This window comes from Pogoniulus pusillus, chromosome 6, assembly GCF_015220805.1.
Source record: "Pogoniulus pusillus isolate bPogPus1 chromosome 6, bPogPus1.pri, whole genome shotgun sequence".
NCBI classification, from domain to species: Eukaryota; Metazoa; Chordata; class Aves; order Piciformes; family Lybiidae; genus Pogoniulus; species Pogoniulus pusillus.
Genome location: NC_087269.1, coordinates 10334764 through 10350005, shown reverse-complemented (window position 1 = coordinate 10350005; position 15242 = coordinate 10334764). Strand labels below are relative to the sequence as shown.

Sequence of the window (15242 nt, the reverse complement as noted above, 5' to 3'; positions counted from 1 at the left end):
TCTTCATAAGATTTATTCCCTAGGCCCTTCCCCAGCTTCTTTGCCCTCCTCTGGACCTGCTCCAGCACCTCCACATCTCTCTTGTATTGCGGTGCCCCAAACTGAACACAACACTCGAGCTGTGGCCTCACCAAAGCTGAGTCCAAGGGGACAATCACCTTCCTACTCCTGCTGGCCACAGCATTTTAAATACAAGCCAGGATGCCTTTGGCCTTCTTGGAAGTCACTTTACTACATTGTGTGTGCTCCTCTAGGTCTGACTTGTTTCCTTCTGCTGTTAAGAAGAAATCATGCCTTATTTGCTGCAAAAAAAACAGGCTCGTTTGGGATCGTTCCACAGGTGGTGCGTCCAGGCCACCACTGCTTCCTTAAGAGATGAAGCTGTGTAGTGCTCTAGCCCTGAGCCTCGTTCTCACCTTGCCCGCCCCGCTGCTGTGCCGTCCCCACGCTGCGCAGGGCAGCTGTGCTCCGACCACAGCTGCTGAAATCACCAGAGGGCTTTATAAGGTTTTAGAGTGGTTTAACCTGGACTCACAGGTTGTCTCAGCGACGGGAGAAAACCCGCGCAAGGCAAACAGGTCCTTTTCTGCTGTATTAACGAGTTAATTTAGGTCTTAGGAACCCCATAGCCAACACAAAGGAGGCAACGGGAACCTCTCCTTTGAGTGGGGATGGGGACAGGGACAAGCAGGGGGTAGTAGTGTGAAAAATAGTACCCGTGTCAATTAGAGAATGGCAAAGCAGAATGTAAGAATATGAGAATGTGTCACTAGGAGAATGGCAGGGCAGAGTGTGTTGGAGCTAACTAAGCTGGAGACGTTGGAACCTACGAGCGATAACAGAAAGCACTGTGAAGAGATAGCCCCCTGTGAATAGGGGACATGAACAAAACAGGGGGTGCAGAGCTAACTGAGCAAGGCTAGGGATGAACGACAGCAGAAAACGCCATGAGCGTGGCAGGTAAGAGACCGTAAAGCAGGCGACTGTGAAGACGCAAATAGCCGAGTCACAAAGACACCTGAGGAAGACTCGTTCCTTCAGCCTCACGGCCACCAGAGAGACCCCCAGGAGGATTAGCAGGCATGCACAACAGCTCCAGGTAACTCCACAAACTCCTCGGAAGTGTTTGTGTTATTAAGCTGCTTTGTGAGTATGTGTCTGAGCGGGAAATAAAAACGCTGCAGCTGCATGTGCACAGTGCGCAGCTGCGCAGCTAAACTCCCCTGCGCCCAGCGCTGCTGCTTGCTTGCCAAAATAAAACTCCTTAAACTTATCCCTACGTTTTTGGTGGCTTAGTTTTAGCAGTAGGAGGAAGGGCATTTCCTGCCCTCACTTGCAGCAGCTCTGCGGTGCCGTGTCTGTCGTGCTGCTGGGGCTGAAAATAGCCCTGCTGAGCAAACGGGCTGTGGTTTGGGTTTGGATGTGTGCGCCAGCCTGGATCAGCGCCGGGGCACAGTCCCACCGCCGCTTGCACCGACCTCAGCAGAGGAGGCGATTTTGGGCTGGAGGAAGCAAAGGGCGACGGAGCTGGCTGGCAGGGGGGTGTTGAGCAGCCGGGAGGAGGGGAATTCCTCACCTCCCCCTGTCAAAGAGTCCTGACATCAGTGATGGCGTACAGACCACCTTCCTGCCGCGGAAGCCTGCGGGCCGCCTCGGCGCGCCCTCGCCGGGGCCAGAGGTGCTTTGTGTCCGCAGCCGCAGGGTGTGACGCAGCCGTTGCGTTCTCCCGGCCCGGCCGCGCTATTGCGGCGGCAGCCTGCGGCGTGCCCTGCCTGGCGGCTCGGCTCCGCCGCCGCCGTGACGGAGACAACGCAGACGCTGATGCGAGCCGGGCTGCAAAGCGTGTGGCTGCCTCTGGCAAGTGCAGGCAATGTCCTCCTCCTCGAGTGACAAGTGCAGGGACCCGAGCCGGGCCGCCGCCTCCCCGCTCACAGAGAGCGGGCGCGACCCTTCACACCAGCGGTAGGGACTCGTTCGGTACATTAAGCCGCCACTTTCTGGAGGCTGTGCTTTAGTCAGTCTCAAGCTGCAAGGCTTGAGAGAAAACACTGGGTTATGCATTACAGCTTACACCCTACAGGAGACCACATTAATGATCTGACAGGCTGCTTGCCTTCAACACGAGGCTGCCAAGAGAGTCTGCCACGAGGTAGCCAAGAGAGCCAGTGGCATCCTGGCCTGCATCAGGAATGGTGTGGCCAGCAGGAGCAGGGAGGTCATTCTGCCCCTGTACTCTGCACTGGTCAGACCACACCTTGAGTACTGTGTTCAGTTCTGGGCCCCCCAGTTTAGAAGGGACATTGAGATGCTTGAGCGTGTCCAGAGAAGGGCGACGAGGCTGGGGAGAGGCCTCGAGCAGAAGTCCTACGAGGAGAGGCTGAGGGAGCTGGGATTGTTTAGCCTGGAGAAGAGGAGGCTCAGGGGTGACCTTATTGCTGTCTACAACTACCTGAGGGGTGGTTGTGGCCAGGAGGAGGTTGCTCTCTTCTCTCAGGTGGCCAGCGCCAGAACGAGAGGACACAGCCTCAGGCTGTGCCAGGGGAAATTTAGGCTGGAGGTGAGGAGAAAGTTCTTCACTGAGAGAGTCACTGGACACTGGAATGGGCTCCCCGGGGAGGTGGTGGAGTCGCCGTCCCTGGGGCTGTTCAAGGCAAGGTTGGACGTGGCACTTGGTGCCATGGTCTAGCCTTGAGCTCTGTGGTAAAGGGTTGGACTTGATGATCTGTGAGGTCTCTTCCAACCCTGATGATGATACTGTGATACTGATACTGTGATACTGCCTTCAACTCAAGTCTGCTGGCCTTCAACTGGGATGTGGGAGCAAGCAGAGTGTTTTATTGACTGCTGGTTGCCACAGTGACCTGTCCCCAAAGTGTTTCTGTCACAGCCCTCCTTGCCATTCAGGCATTGAGGCAACTGAAGTTTGAAGACATTTGACCCTACTTTGCTGCTAAAAATGATGTTGAATTCTAATTTGTGATTCTTGGCACTACTACCAGTCCTTGGTCCTTAATACCTAAATGCAGTATCAGAATGGTTTTGGCTTTGTTTGTGAGAGAGGGGAATCCTTTCCACCCAATTTGATTGGGAAATGGAGGCATAGCCAGACTGTCTGAGAAATAAGCTGAAAATGAACTGCAGCTCTAGATTCAGATCACCACTTGACTACAGATGTGCTTCGTCACCTCATGTGTTTGGCTTTTAATCTGGTCTTAAATGGCTACATATGGTTTAAGGTACCAGGCTTTCACAGACCTTGTGTTGTGGAGGGGATTCTCTTATTCCTCCCCTGTTAGGGGAGCCACCCCCAACCACTATGACATCAGGTTCGTAGTGCAAGTTTATGAAAACAGCTTGGGATATATTCACAGGGATTGATTCTTAAATGGAAATATCAAATTATCAACAACTATAGACAGAGAGAAAGATTCCCTTAGGCTTAATGCCTCTTAACAACTATACTGTCTGCCCAGCAAGGGCTGAAACTGTGTCTGCTCTTCAGGTAGAGATGACTTATAGTACAAAGGAATTAAAGCTTGCTTAGATGTGTTGCTCTTAAGTATTAATCATTAATCACCCTCCCGGGATCCTGTCACAGCGTGTGCCCAGTATTCGGGTCTTGGTGAAGGCTGGAGTCTGTCCTGGCTTACAGGGGAATGATAAAGTTCCCAGTCTCTGGGGTAAATAGGATTTTCTGACCTTCTCTCCTGGGGTGAACTGGTCTCTACCTTGATGCTGCTGCTTCTGGATGCCGTGTGTGTCCAGGGATGGTCAGCTGGCAGGATTTCCAGGTGCAGGAGAAGGATTTGTCTGTGCAGCTTCTAACACGGTCTCACAGCTAGCAGGCTGTGTTTGTGGGTTTGCAGACAGTCTGAAGGTCTGCTGGGCCTGGATCTTTCCAGGCTTACAGGACAGCTGGCAAGCAGGGTCTATGCCGTGCTGCAGGGAGACTTGAGCTCCATAGATAAATGCAGGCTAGCAAGCCAGTCTGTACGGCTGCTCTAGGCTCAGGCAGGGGGCTCTCAGCTCCCCATATATGTATGAAGTGCAGGTGTGCATGCGCTCTGCTTCTCAAAGGGTTCGCAGACAGCTTAACTGCGCCTTGAGATCAATGCAAGAGGGCTGAGCCTCAGTAATGTTTGCAAGCGAGGCCTGTTCCTGTGTCCAGGCCATGCAAGCAGGTCAGGGCAGCAGGGTGCTGCTACATGGATCAGAGAGCTGAGCTTGAACGCTCTGAATGCTCTGAACTTCTGAACCTCTGACCACGTGGTGCTCCTTTGCACCCCTCTTTATAGGCTCTGAGCTGAGATTCGTGGCTCATTTGGACATCTAAAGTGACCAATCAGGCTGGCAGTAAGCCAAACCTTACCTTAATAGGCAGTAGCTGTTTGCCTGGACCTTCCCAATAGGGGATTACCTGGGCGGACCCCAGGGGTACACGGACTGGGTGTGTGTTTGTTGCACAACCTGTTTACTGCCATGGGTTCTGGCAGAAAAACATGTCCAGGCATGTAGAGGCATAGAGAAGCCTCTGTTTTGGGGCTGCTGCCCCTCCACCACACCTTGTATCTCAAGACAGTTTTTAGGGGTATATGGGCACTTTGCATAAAGCACCAGATGCTTATTTTGTGTTCTTAGTGGAAAAAGTGAGTCAGAAACCAAACTTTCTAAGGAAATTTGTGGTCCAAGTGAGAAAGGACCGAGGTTTCCTGAGCTCCAGCCATTTACCCTTTCTCACCCACCCCCAAGCCTGTCTGAGATCATGTGCGTGGGCCTGCTTTCAGGTCTGCATGCACAGATCTTTATTCTTCTCCCTTCTGGGAGGTCATATATGTTTGGCAGGGAAGTCAAAGTAGGTATATTTGACTAAATACTTGTAGGTATATTAAGATACCTTATATATTTAATATACCTTAAGTTACCTTATATACTTAATATACCTGCTCAGTGAACGAAGATGAAAGGTTGGGACCGTGACTGAGTGTGTAGGTATGGGGACAGAAATTCTGTCTGTGCAGCAGAGCAGGAGCTTGCTTTTGGTCATCATTTTCCCCACCAGCTGGTCCAGATAATTACATAATGTATCAAGCCAAGTAATCCCCCTTAGTGTAATATGTAAATTAATTTACAACTGTCTCTTAAGGTAAAGAAGGTACTGTGTGCCCTCCTTTACCTGTACTTCTGGTTAGGTTAAGAGCCTTAGAGGAAGCTGTGGTTGTTTTCCTTCTTCCCAGACCATGCAGCTCACTCCTGGGAATTTCTGAGTTCTTGTGTCAGGATGAGACAAGAAAGTAGAATGAAAAAAAGAAGTAATGATAACCAAGCTCTGCTTCCCCACAAACAGACATCTTAAGTTATGAAGGCAAAACCCCAGGGAAGGGAGGACTCAACAAGAGGGGGGCAACAGGTGGAGGAAACATGAAACACATCCTAGCTAATCCATTATGGACAAGTATTAATGCTTTATCTGCAGCACATGACATTGTATCACTGCTCCAGCTGTGGAGGCTTTGAACCATCTTGTGAAACTTGTTCAAAACTCTGGAGGAGGATTTAGCTCCTAAAGCTCTCCAACCTGTTTCAGTAGGGGGTTGGGGGCAGTTAATAATTGTTAGAAAGACAAGGCTGATAACCTAAAGCCTGTGCTGGTGTGAAGGACAGAATTAGAGGTTGAGATTTAGGCCTCTTTTTATGAGCTATTATCCAAGGGAAACCTGTTTGCCTTTTTCCCTGTGAAATACAAAGTGAAGGTGCAAACCAAAACATACCCACACATGGGTGACTGACTTGTTTGGCTCTTGATGCCAGGCACTCACTTGTATAGCTCTGACACCAGAGGTGCCTTTGGGATTTTATGTACTGCAAATATAGATCATGTGTTGTCTGACATCCTCAAGAATCCCCGTGCTGAACAGAGCAAATGCAAAACAGAGCAGATGGAGTTAGGAGTTAAGAGGATGGGAAGGAGAAGAGGAAGGGGAAAGGGAAAGGGAAAAGGAAGGGCTTTCGAATGCCATTCTAGATAAGATGTCTGGATAGAGACACCATGGGATTATTTAAGAAGGGTGAGAGGAAAGCTGGTGAGAGACCAGTAATGCTGTGACAGGAAGCTAGTGCTGTTTGTAAGCTTGGGGAAGTAGTGTAAAGTCTTGAACCCAATGCTGTTTCCTCATGAAAAAGAGTTTTTTTCTACCTTAGTAGTACAGCACTCTCCTTCCTGCCCAGTCCTCAGACTCTAGGCATCAGCCATGTGATCTTTGCAGAGAGAGTTAGAGGTGGTCTCATCTGATACGTGCAAAGCAAGAGTGAGGCATGCTCTACAGGTGAAGAGATGGATGGCCAGACAGGGCTTTGACATCTGTGAATCCAAACACTTCATGTTGGAATGAAATGCGAGCTCACAGGTGGGTTTCTGTGAGACAGGGGAGAGAGTAAACTCCAAGGTCCTGCTCTGGGAGGAAAGGGTCCAGGGAAGCCCACAAGTGCCAAATGCAGATCGTTAGTAGAGCAGTGTGGTGCTCCATACTGCCTGCTGTGAAATGAGAGCCCCAGAGGACTGCCAGCTGCCAGGAAATGTGCTTGCAGTAACTCTGGAGTCAGCCAGTCTTTGAATAAAACTTTGAGCTAATTGTCCTTCACTGACACAACTCAGCATGAATATCATTGGGGGATTCCTGTTTTCATAGATCATCACAGTTGCTTAGTCACGTTGGACTTCTTAGGCTGAGGTGCAACTTAATTTCCTATCATATGTGCCTGACTGTATTCTTGATGTGCTTTCCTCCCTTGATTTCTATTTTTTAGAGTAGGGACGAAGAGAAACAGATTCCATTTCACTGACATCTCTTCCCCTTCCCTTTCCCCTTCCCTTTCCCCTTCCCTTTCCCCTTCCCTTTCCCCTTCCCTTTCCCCTTCCCTTTCCCCTTCCCTTTCCCCTTCCCTTTCCCCTTCCCTTTCCCCTTCCCTTTCCCCTTCCCTTTCCCCTTCCCTTTCCCCTTCCCTTTCCCCTTCCCTTTCCCCTTCCCTTTCCCCTTCCCTTTCCCCTTCCCTTTCCCCTTCCCTTTCCCCTTCCCTTTCCCCTTCCCTTTCCCCTTCCCTTTCCCCTTCCCTTTCCCCTTCCCTTTCCCCTTCCCTTTCCCCTTCCCTTTCCCCTTCCCTTTCCCCTTCCCTTTCCCCTTCCCTTTCCCCTTCCCTTTCCCCTTCCCTTTCCCCTTCCCTTTCCCCTTCCCTTTCCCCTTCCCTTTCCCCTTCCCTTTCCCCTTCCCTTTCCCCTTCCCTTTCCCCTTCCCTTTCCCCTTCCCTTTCCCCTTCCCTTTCCCCTTCCCTTTCCCCTTCCCTTTCCCCTTCCCTTTCCCCTTCCCTTTCCCCTTCCCTTTCCCCTTCCCTTTCCCCTTCCCTTTCCCCTTCCCTTTCCCCTTCCCTTTCCCCTTCCCTTTCCCCTTCCCTTTCCCCTTCCCTTTCCCCTTCCCTTTCCCCTTCCCTTTCCCCTTCCCTTTCCCCTTCCCTTTCCCCTTCCCTTTCCCCTTCCCTTTCCCCTTCCCTTTCCCCTTCCCTTTCCCCTTCCCTTTCCCCTTCCCTTTCCCCTTCCCTTTCCCCTTCCCTTTCCCCTTCCCTTTCCCCTTCCCATGATTGAACAGAAAATATCAGTTATTTGTATTGGAGATTCCTGTTGGAAGCAGATCAGGGTTTGTCCTTTCTATTCCAAAATATAGCAGCCTATTCAAAAATTAAATTACATTGAAACCTGAGGAGCAGAAGCAGTCTCTGGTTCAGCAAAGGTCTCCTTTTGCAGGGCAGATAAAAGGGGTAATGAACAAAGACACTCAGCCAAGGCTCTGAAACAGGCTTATGTAGGTGAGGGAAGGGCCCTGTTGTGGCTCAAGTGGACTTGAGATCCTCTGGACTTGTGTTCACCCTCTGTGGTAGGAGCTGCCACATGCTGAAGCCTTTGAAAAGCCAAAGTGCATTTTATTCTCTCTGATGGAAATCACTGCTTTTCACACATGCTGATTTTGCATGATCAACAAACGCTGTGGGTTTCTGAAGTGCTAGTGGGGGTCCTCATATCAGCATATTTGTCACAGCTCTGAACAGAGCATGAGCATTGAGGCTCCTCAGGGTCTGGGTGAAAAATAGCAGACAGAGGGTTTGTCATTACCAGTCTGGTAGCAGTTGCTTTGTCAAGGCCTGTGTGTCTGATAGAGACATGGACTGGCTGGGTAGTCTTGAAGCCTAAGGAGACAGAACAGCTGAAGGACAAGGACTGACTTACAAGCCTCCAAACTCCTCCAAAGAGGGAAATGTGTCTTTATCCAGATAAACTCCTTGCTTTAACAGCCCCTTGCAGCAGCAGCTCAGCCAGAGCTACTCATCCTCAGAGAGGGTCCATCCTTGTCTGCTCATGGTGCCTCCATATCTGGGCAGACAAGATACTGAGCTGTCTTGTTCCCTTCTGCAAGCTGTACCTCAGGTGCAAGACAGGAGTTGTGTCCTTGATAGAGAGCCAAGCAGTACAGTGCCTGTGTAATGAGCTGGGCATCACTACTTGCTGGAGATTCAGTGCGGTATTTCCTGTGGTTGGAGAGCAACACAGGTGATGAATCCCGGATTTGTTCTCTGGATTACGTTTTCTGTGCCTGTTGCACCTTCCTTTCTCTCATCCATTTCCTCTTTGCCGCCCTCACCCCTGCACATGGGGATGCCCCAACTTTGTCTGGTGCCCCAATAGTATGAGTATGTGGAGCAAGTCAGGGGCTTTGTGCTGGCACAAGCAGAAACTCCTTTCTCATTGGTCCAGATGATTCAGCGGGTGATGTGTCTCCCAGCTATGCAGAGTGGGAGAGCAGCTAAGGCAGTCTCTGGTGAGCTGAGACTGAGGCATGCTCTACCTCCTCATAGCAATGTTGGAAAGAAAATGTTAAATGTGAGACATATCCACCAGCTAAATAAGAGCCATTCTGGGAGGGTTAAATTGTGTTGTAGCTGTGTGATTTTTCCAGATATGACTTTATGCTACAGCACTCACTGCACGTGGGCATTGCCACAGCAACAGCAGTGGCATATGCCACTCTTTCTGGTTTATGAAATGCAAAGCCTTGTCCCTCAGAAGTTCAGACATGCCCTGGCTGATGGAAACTGCAACCCTTTGCATGGTGGTTTTAAAATAATGCTTGCACACGTGGAGCAGGCTCAGACACAAGACCTGCTTTCCCCTGCTCCTGCAGTTTCCTGAGAGTGCAGCCAGATGTTTTTAGTCTGTGTTAGGGATGTCCCAGAGAAAGAGGCTGTGGATGAAGTAGCAGAGGTGGGGCTGATCACTGGAGGTGAAGGGAGAAATGACTAAGCAGCAATCAGTTAGGAGGTGGCTGCCATATCAATCTGTTACTGCACATTTGATTGTCTGCTGATGATTTCTGTCCTCATTCTGGTACTCATTGGAAAACAACAGTGAGAGGCTATGCTGATTTGAAGCCTTACTCAATGTTTTTAAGACCTGACCAAACTCAGAGGAATCAGAGAATGGTTGCCTGTATCTGCATCTCGTATTGCTGTGGTTACAACAAGCAGGTGCAGTCAGCTAGGATGGGGCTCCAGGATCTGTCACATCTGGGGTGGTACAGGAACAGTGATGAGGAAGCTGTCATTATACTAAGGAGAATCAGACTACAATGTGAGGTAGCAGCTTTTAGAACAACAGAACATGCTTTTTCACACAATTTACTTTACACACAGTGGTGGATGAAAAAAACACTGAGAGCTATTAAATACAGAGATAGTATCTCTGGTTCAGGAAGTCTCTGGTATTTCTGGGGAAGTGTCACTACAGGCTTTCCTGGCATTTATCTCTTCCCTAGGCATCTGTTACGGGCCACTGTCAGAGACAGGATGCCTGGCTATGACTGTCAGATAGGTTTAACTGCCCTAGGGACAGCCTGTCCCTGACACAGGTCTAACACTGCCACAAAAATATCCCTCTTTCTGCAGCTCATTTGTGGTTCTCTGACTGGGTGGAAGTTTTCAATGCAGAATTTTGCTCAGGGGTGGCAAGGAAGCCAGTCACTCACTGAAATCTGGAGTGCTGGAGTGTGTCCAGAGAAGGGCGATGAGGATGATCAGAGGGCTGGAGCACGTCTCTTGTGGAGACAGATTGAGAGAGATGAGGCTTTTCAGTCTGAAGAGGAGAAGGCTCCAAGGAGACCTTATTGTGGCCTTCCAGTGTCTGAGGGGGCCTACAAGAAAGCTGGTGAAGGACTTTGTTGGATGTCAGGTTGTGATAGGACTAAGGAGAATGGAGCAAAACTAGAAGTGGGTAGATTCAGATTGGATGTTAAGAAAAAGTTCTTCACCAGGGTGGTGAGACACTGGAACAGGTTGCCCAGGAAGGTGATGGAAGCCCCATCCCTGAAGGTCTTTAAGGCCAGGTTGGATATGGCTCTGAGCAACCTGATCTAGCTTGAGGTATCTCTGCCCATGGCAGGGGGATTGGAGCCAGATGATCCTTGAGGTGCCTTCCAATCCTGGCAATTCTATGGTTCTATGATCTTCGTGCTGTTGGAGTGGGATGATCAGGGTCTGGGAAAATCTTGCTAGACCATGTGTTGACTATTTCTGCATGACCTGGTCCTGAGTAGGTACTATCCAAGTAGTCTTGCCCCTAATATGTGAAAAAAGCAATGTTTCACTGACACATCACTTTTCATATGTTCACATAGCCCTGGAGTTTTCAGACAATGGAGTCTGTTTTGTCAAGGGCTGCACAGAAGCTTCTAGGACAGTGTTTGGAAATTTGCTAGATTTTCTGGCAAAAGATTTAGGTTGCTGAAAAAGGCAACTTGTCACTTGCATCGCCAGTGCTACATGTTACTGATAGAGATTGGATTTCAAAATGAAACTGGGGAAGGCATTCAGAGAACTCTTAGCCATCCTCCAACCTTTCTGGCCTTATGTTGTCAAAAAGAATGTACAGGAGTGGGGAGGAGGTGTAAGAGAAAGTGTACAGGGTAGATTGTTTGCAGTTCAAACTCGTGTCCAAGCTATGATACTCCTCAGCTGCAGGTATCCATGCCTGACACCGTAGAGGTGCTGCTGGGCCAGGCTGCAGCCTTTCACCAGCAGCCTTCAGAATTTATGCTCTAGAGGCTACAGTGAACAAGAAAATATTTCCTTTTTCATTAACAGCACATATACTTGTAAGGGCAGGAGGATGTGATAGTGTCTTAACAGCATTAAAGGGGAATTCCCATGAGGAATTCTGTTGCCTGAAGAATCCTTGGAATTTTTCATCGTACCTGTGGGCTAAGGACCATGAAGTGGCAATATGCCCTCCTTGGTATCTTCATGTGGAGGTGTGAAACAGCACAGCCTGTGCAGAAATTGTGCAGTATTCTGGGGTGCATTAAGAGGAATGTGATCAGCAGGTCGAGGGAAGTTCTCTTCCTCCTGATGAGGCCACACCTGGAGGACTGTGTCCAGTTTTAGGCTCCCCAGCTCAAGAGGGACAAGGAGCTACTGGAGAGGATCCAGTGGAGGGCCACAAAGATAATTAGGGGGCTGGAGCATCTCTCTCATAAGGAGAGGCTGAGAGACCTGGAGCAGTTTAGCCTGCAGAAGAGAAGACTGAGAAGGGATCTTATGCATGTATATAAATATGTAAAGGATGGAGATCACGAGGATGAGGCTGGGCTCTTCTCAGTGGTGGCCAGTAATAGGACAAGGGTCAGTGGGGTACAGCCCAGAACACAGAAGGTTTCTCTTGAACTTAATGAGAAAATTATTTACTTTGAGGGTGCTGCAGCACCAGAACAAGCTGCACAGTGAGGCTGTTGAGGCTTCTTCTCTGGAGACTTTGAAAACCCTCCTGTGCAACATGATCTAGGTGTACCTGCATTAGTAGAGGGGTTGATCTCCAGAGGTGCCTTCCAACCGCTACCATTCTGTGATTCTATGATCATGATCTCAGAGGCAGAACGCAATCAGTAACAAAAAAAGAACTGCTTTGGGAATATATGGGGTGAACTCTTAGTCTGGGGGATGAGCATGATTTCTACTCTCTCCCATCATTTAGGTATCAGACATGAGTCAACCTCAGAGAAGATGAGTTGTGCAGCCATAAAAATGTAAACGATATGATCTTCCTTACAGATGAATACTCTTCCCCAGGGAGCTTTAAAGAGCTGAGAACTCTTCTTCATGATATTTTATTTGGATTTCTGCTCCGGGCTCTCATGGCTGCTGCTTGGGCAGCTTTGCAAAAATGTTATCTCTGGAGCAGCAACAGGACACTAACTAATTGCAAGCATAATTGAGAAATCATTTTCTTTTAACAAGAGGACAAATTGCAACCAGGAAATGCTCGATCCCTTGGGGAACTGTGTGCCCTATGGGTTTGGATTCAGAGGGAACAATTTGGTGCACACAAATCTATGCCAGTACCACATCTCTTTTAACATGTTTGTTTCTTCTGGACTTCTCTGATATCTCTGTTCTTCACAGGCTCTCAAGATTGAGTTGACATTCCCATCCTCCCGTACCAATCCTCTGCATTTTGGGACTCCTTAAATATGGGCATTTGAAGAGGAAATGAGCTGCTCCACTGCCAGCTGCAGCTGCTGTTATTGCCTGAGGAACAGCAAAAGATGAGCTAGCACTGATGAACCACTACTACTTTTAGACCTGCACCTACAACAAGATCCTACATAGTTTACTCTGCTGCTCACAGAGCTGCAGCAGGGTCAGTAAAGCAGTGGATGTTTAAGACAGGTGATGTTATAACCCCTGAACCAAGGCAATATTCTGCTGCAAGTAACACCTGCTGACAGCCTTAACTGGCAACCAGGCTGCATCTCAAGTAATTTCTATCTGATTTCCTGGCAGGATGGAAAAGGTAAACTTCATTTTCTTTAAAGTTGAAAGGACTTTAATTTTTTTTATTGTTGTTTAATGTGACAAATAAGCTCCACATAGCCAGTGAAAAACTTGCTTTAAATGTCAAGTCATCTACAGACTTGAACACCTAAAAGCTAAAATGTATGCTGATAGTCTTGTTCCAGTACACTTGGCCATCAGGCCGACCAGCCTGATACTGATACTCAGCACTTCCAGACGTCTCAGAGCTGTTTGTGAGTGCTCAGTGGACGTACATTTAATTAACTAGGGAATGGCAGCCAAACCAGAACAACTGCTGGGTGTGACCTGCTCCTTTCTCGGGACTCCTTGCGGGAGAATCAGTCGTTAAAATGCTCCCTTTCTAAAAACAGAGGGGAAACAAAGAGCTGGCAGGGGTGGAGGGAGGACACACGGCACACAACACAAGAAACCAGCTCTAAGCCAGTTTCAGTTGTCTCTGTGCAGCACTGTCATCAATGGTTGCACAGAACCATGGAGCAGTTTTCTGGGTGAGCTGAGCAAAGACGAGCTGATGGATTGTTGCTGGCCAATGCATAACTGCAATGGCTGAGCTGCACAGAGAGGTGTGAGCCAAGGAGAGAGTTGCTTTGGACAGTTCCCACATCGTCTGCATGGGTGTGGGAAATGAGCAGAGCTGAGGATAACATGGAGGGATGGCATTGGCAGAGGAGTGGATTTGTGTTCATGAATGCTACACATAACCCAGGCTGGTGAGCTCCTTTAGTGAGCAGCTGGGCTGGTTCCTCTGATCAGTGAACTGTGGTGGGCTCCACAGTGAACTGTGGAGGCACACACTGCAGCCAGTCCTCCGAGGTTGCTAGGCTTGTCATACCTGTTGGCCTTGCATCTGTATGTACACAGTATATTGGAACAAATCACAGCTCTGTCCCTTCAAAACCCAGCTGGGTGGCTGTGGAGGGTAGAGAGGATAGGTCTCCTTAGCCTTCCTCCCAAACACTCTGTGCCACTGCAGTGGGAATCATAGAATCAGTCAGGGTTGGAAAGGACACTTGGCTTCATCTTTGCAAATGCTGTTGTGCTAAATGATGCCTCTCAGCCCTCCTCCTCTCTGGTCCCCCTGCCCTGAGTGCTCTGGGGTTGGAAGTGCAGAAGTTTGAGCTGCAGCCAGAGGCAATCTGGTGAGACCTCAGCAATCTTCCCCTAATTATTTATGGAGGAAACAGAAGGCTCCTTAGGCCACTATGCACAAGATGAATTTACAATCATTTAATATATACCTGCTGCTGTGATTAATGTTGCTTGGAAAGAGTCTTTATCCACTGTGAAAATGGAAATGAGGGCTTAGCTCCTTACAACAGGTCCTGAATGGAGTCAGATCTCCTCCAGCACTGGGAGTGCAGTTAGAGCATGGCAAGGATCCACACTGGCTTTTTGGCAAGGATGGGGAGGAAGAGGAGGATTAGCTGAGAAAGGGGTGAAGAAGAGCAGGCTTGGGATCCTGCCAACACAGCAGGAGTCAGTCTGGCTGAGACGGTGTTCTTGCTCCCAAGGAAGATTTTGAACAGACTCAGTAGTTTGTTGCAGAAATAGGATGGATTTACCTTGCTGAGGAAAGAGACAGGTTTGCTTGGGTTTCTTCTACCTCTGGTTCTCCCACTCTCAGTGGAAAAGATGCAGTGGTTGGCCACCGAAGAGGCCACTAGGTGATTTCTGTCTCTGGCAGGTTGGCTGTTGGTACTCATACATTGCCTAAATTCCTTGGGAGTGTCACACATCAGGAACTCATGTAAGAGGAAGAAAATATAAAGCTAGTTGAAAACACTGCTGCTACCTGGGCAGGGTCAAAGACCACTGCTTTGGTCACACCAGTCTTCTCTGGGATTCCTTCCAATGCTGCTTTCTTTATGACATTGAACTGGGACTGCTCAGACTCAGCTCCACCCGCTCTCACCTCTCTCTCCTGGCCTAGATTATCAGCTCCTACCTTCCTGTGCTGATGATCCCATTACTCAGTAGTTAAATCCTTAAGCTAGCAGTATATGTTTCTTTTCCCAAGGTGCTTCTCACTATGTGCACTGCAGCTAGTCTGGTAGTTCCTACTGCCTCCTGATATTTCCTGAGGCATCTGTCCATCTGTATCCATCTGTTTTCTTTCTGTCCTAAATTGTAAGCCTAGTGAAACAGGGGCTTGGTGTTCCTTGTATACCTGGAAAACCTGAGGACAAAGGGTCCCCAGCTGGATCCAGGCCCTACATGTGGTAACAGATGATTTTTATTTCATGGCAGCAAAGCTGGTTTGCCTCTTGGGAAAGTGCCCTCCCTGCATTAAAGGCCAAGTCCTTGTTACCTCACAGTAAATAATCAAATGAGTAAAG

At 48.9% G+C, this 15242-nt stretch overlaps 1 long non-coding RNA gene across 3 annotated transcripts in view; it reads left to right on the top strand.

Moving 5' to 3' along the window:
- The first annotated feature begins 521 nt into the window (after positions 1-521).
- LOC135175941 (uncharacterized) overlaps positions 522-15242 on the top strand; it is a 43788-nt gene continuing 29067 nt past the window's right edge. The window contains exons 1-2 of one of the 3 annotated variants that reach the window (XR_010302511.1): positions 522-1099; positions 12493-12883. This is a non-coding gene — a long non-coding RNA (uncharacterized LOC135175941). The remainder of the gene's footprint in view (positions 1100-12492; positions 12884-15242) is intronic. The other 2 variants (XR_010302510.1, XR_010302509.1) reach the window with 2 other exon arrangements.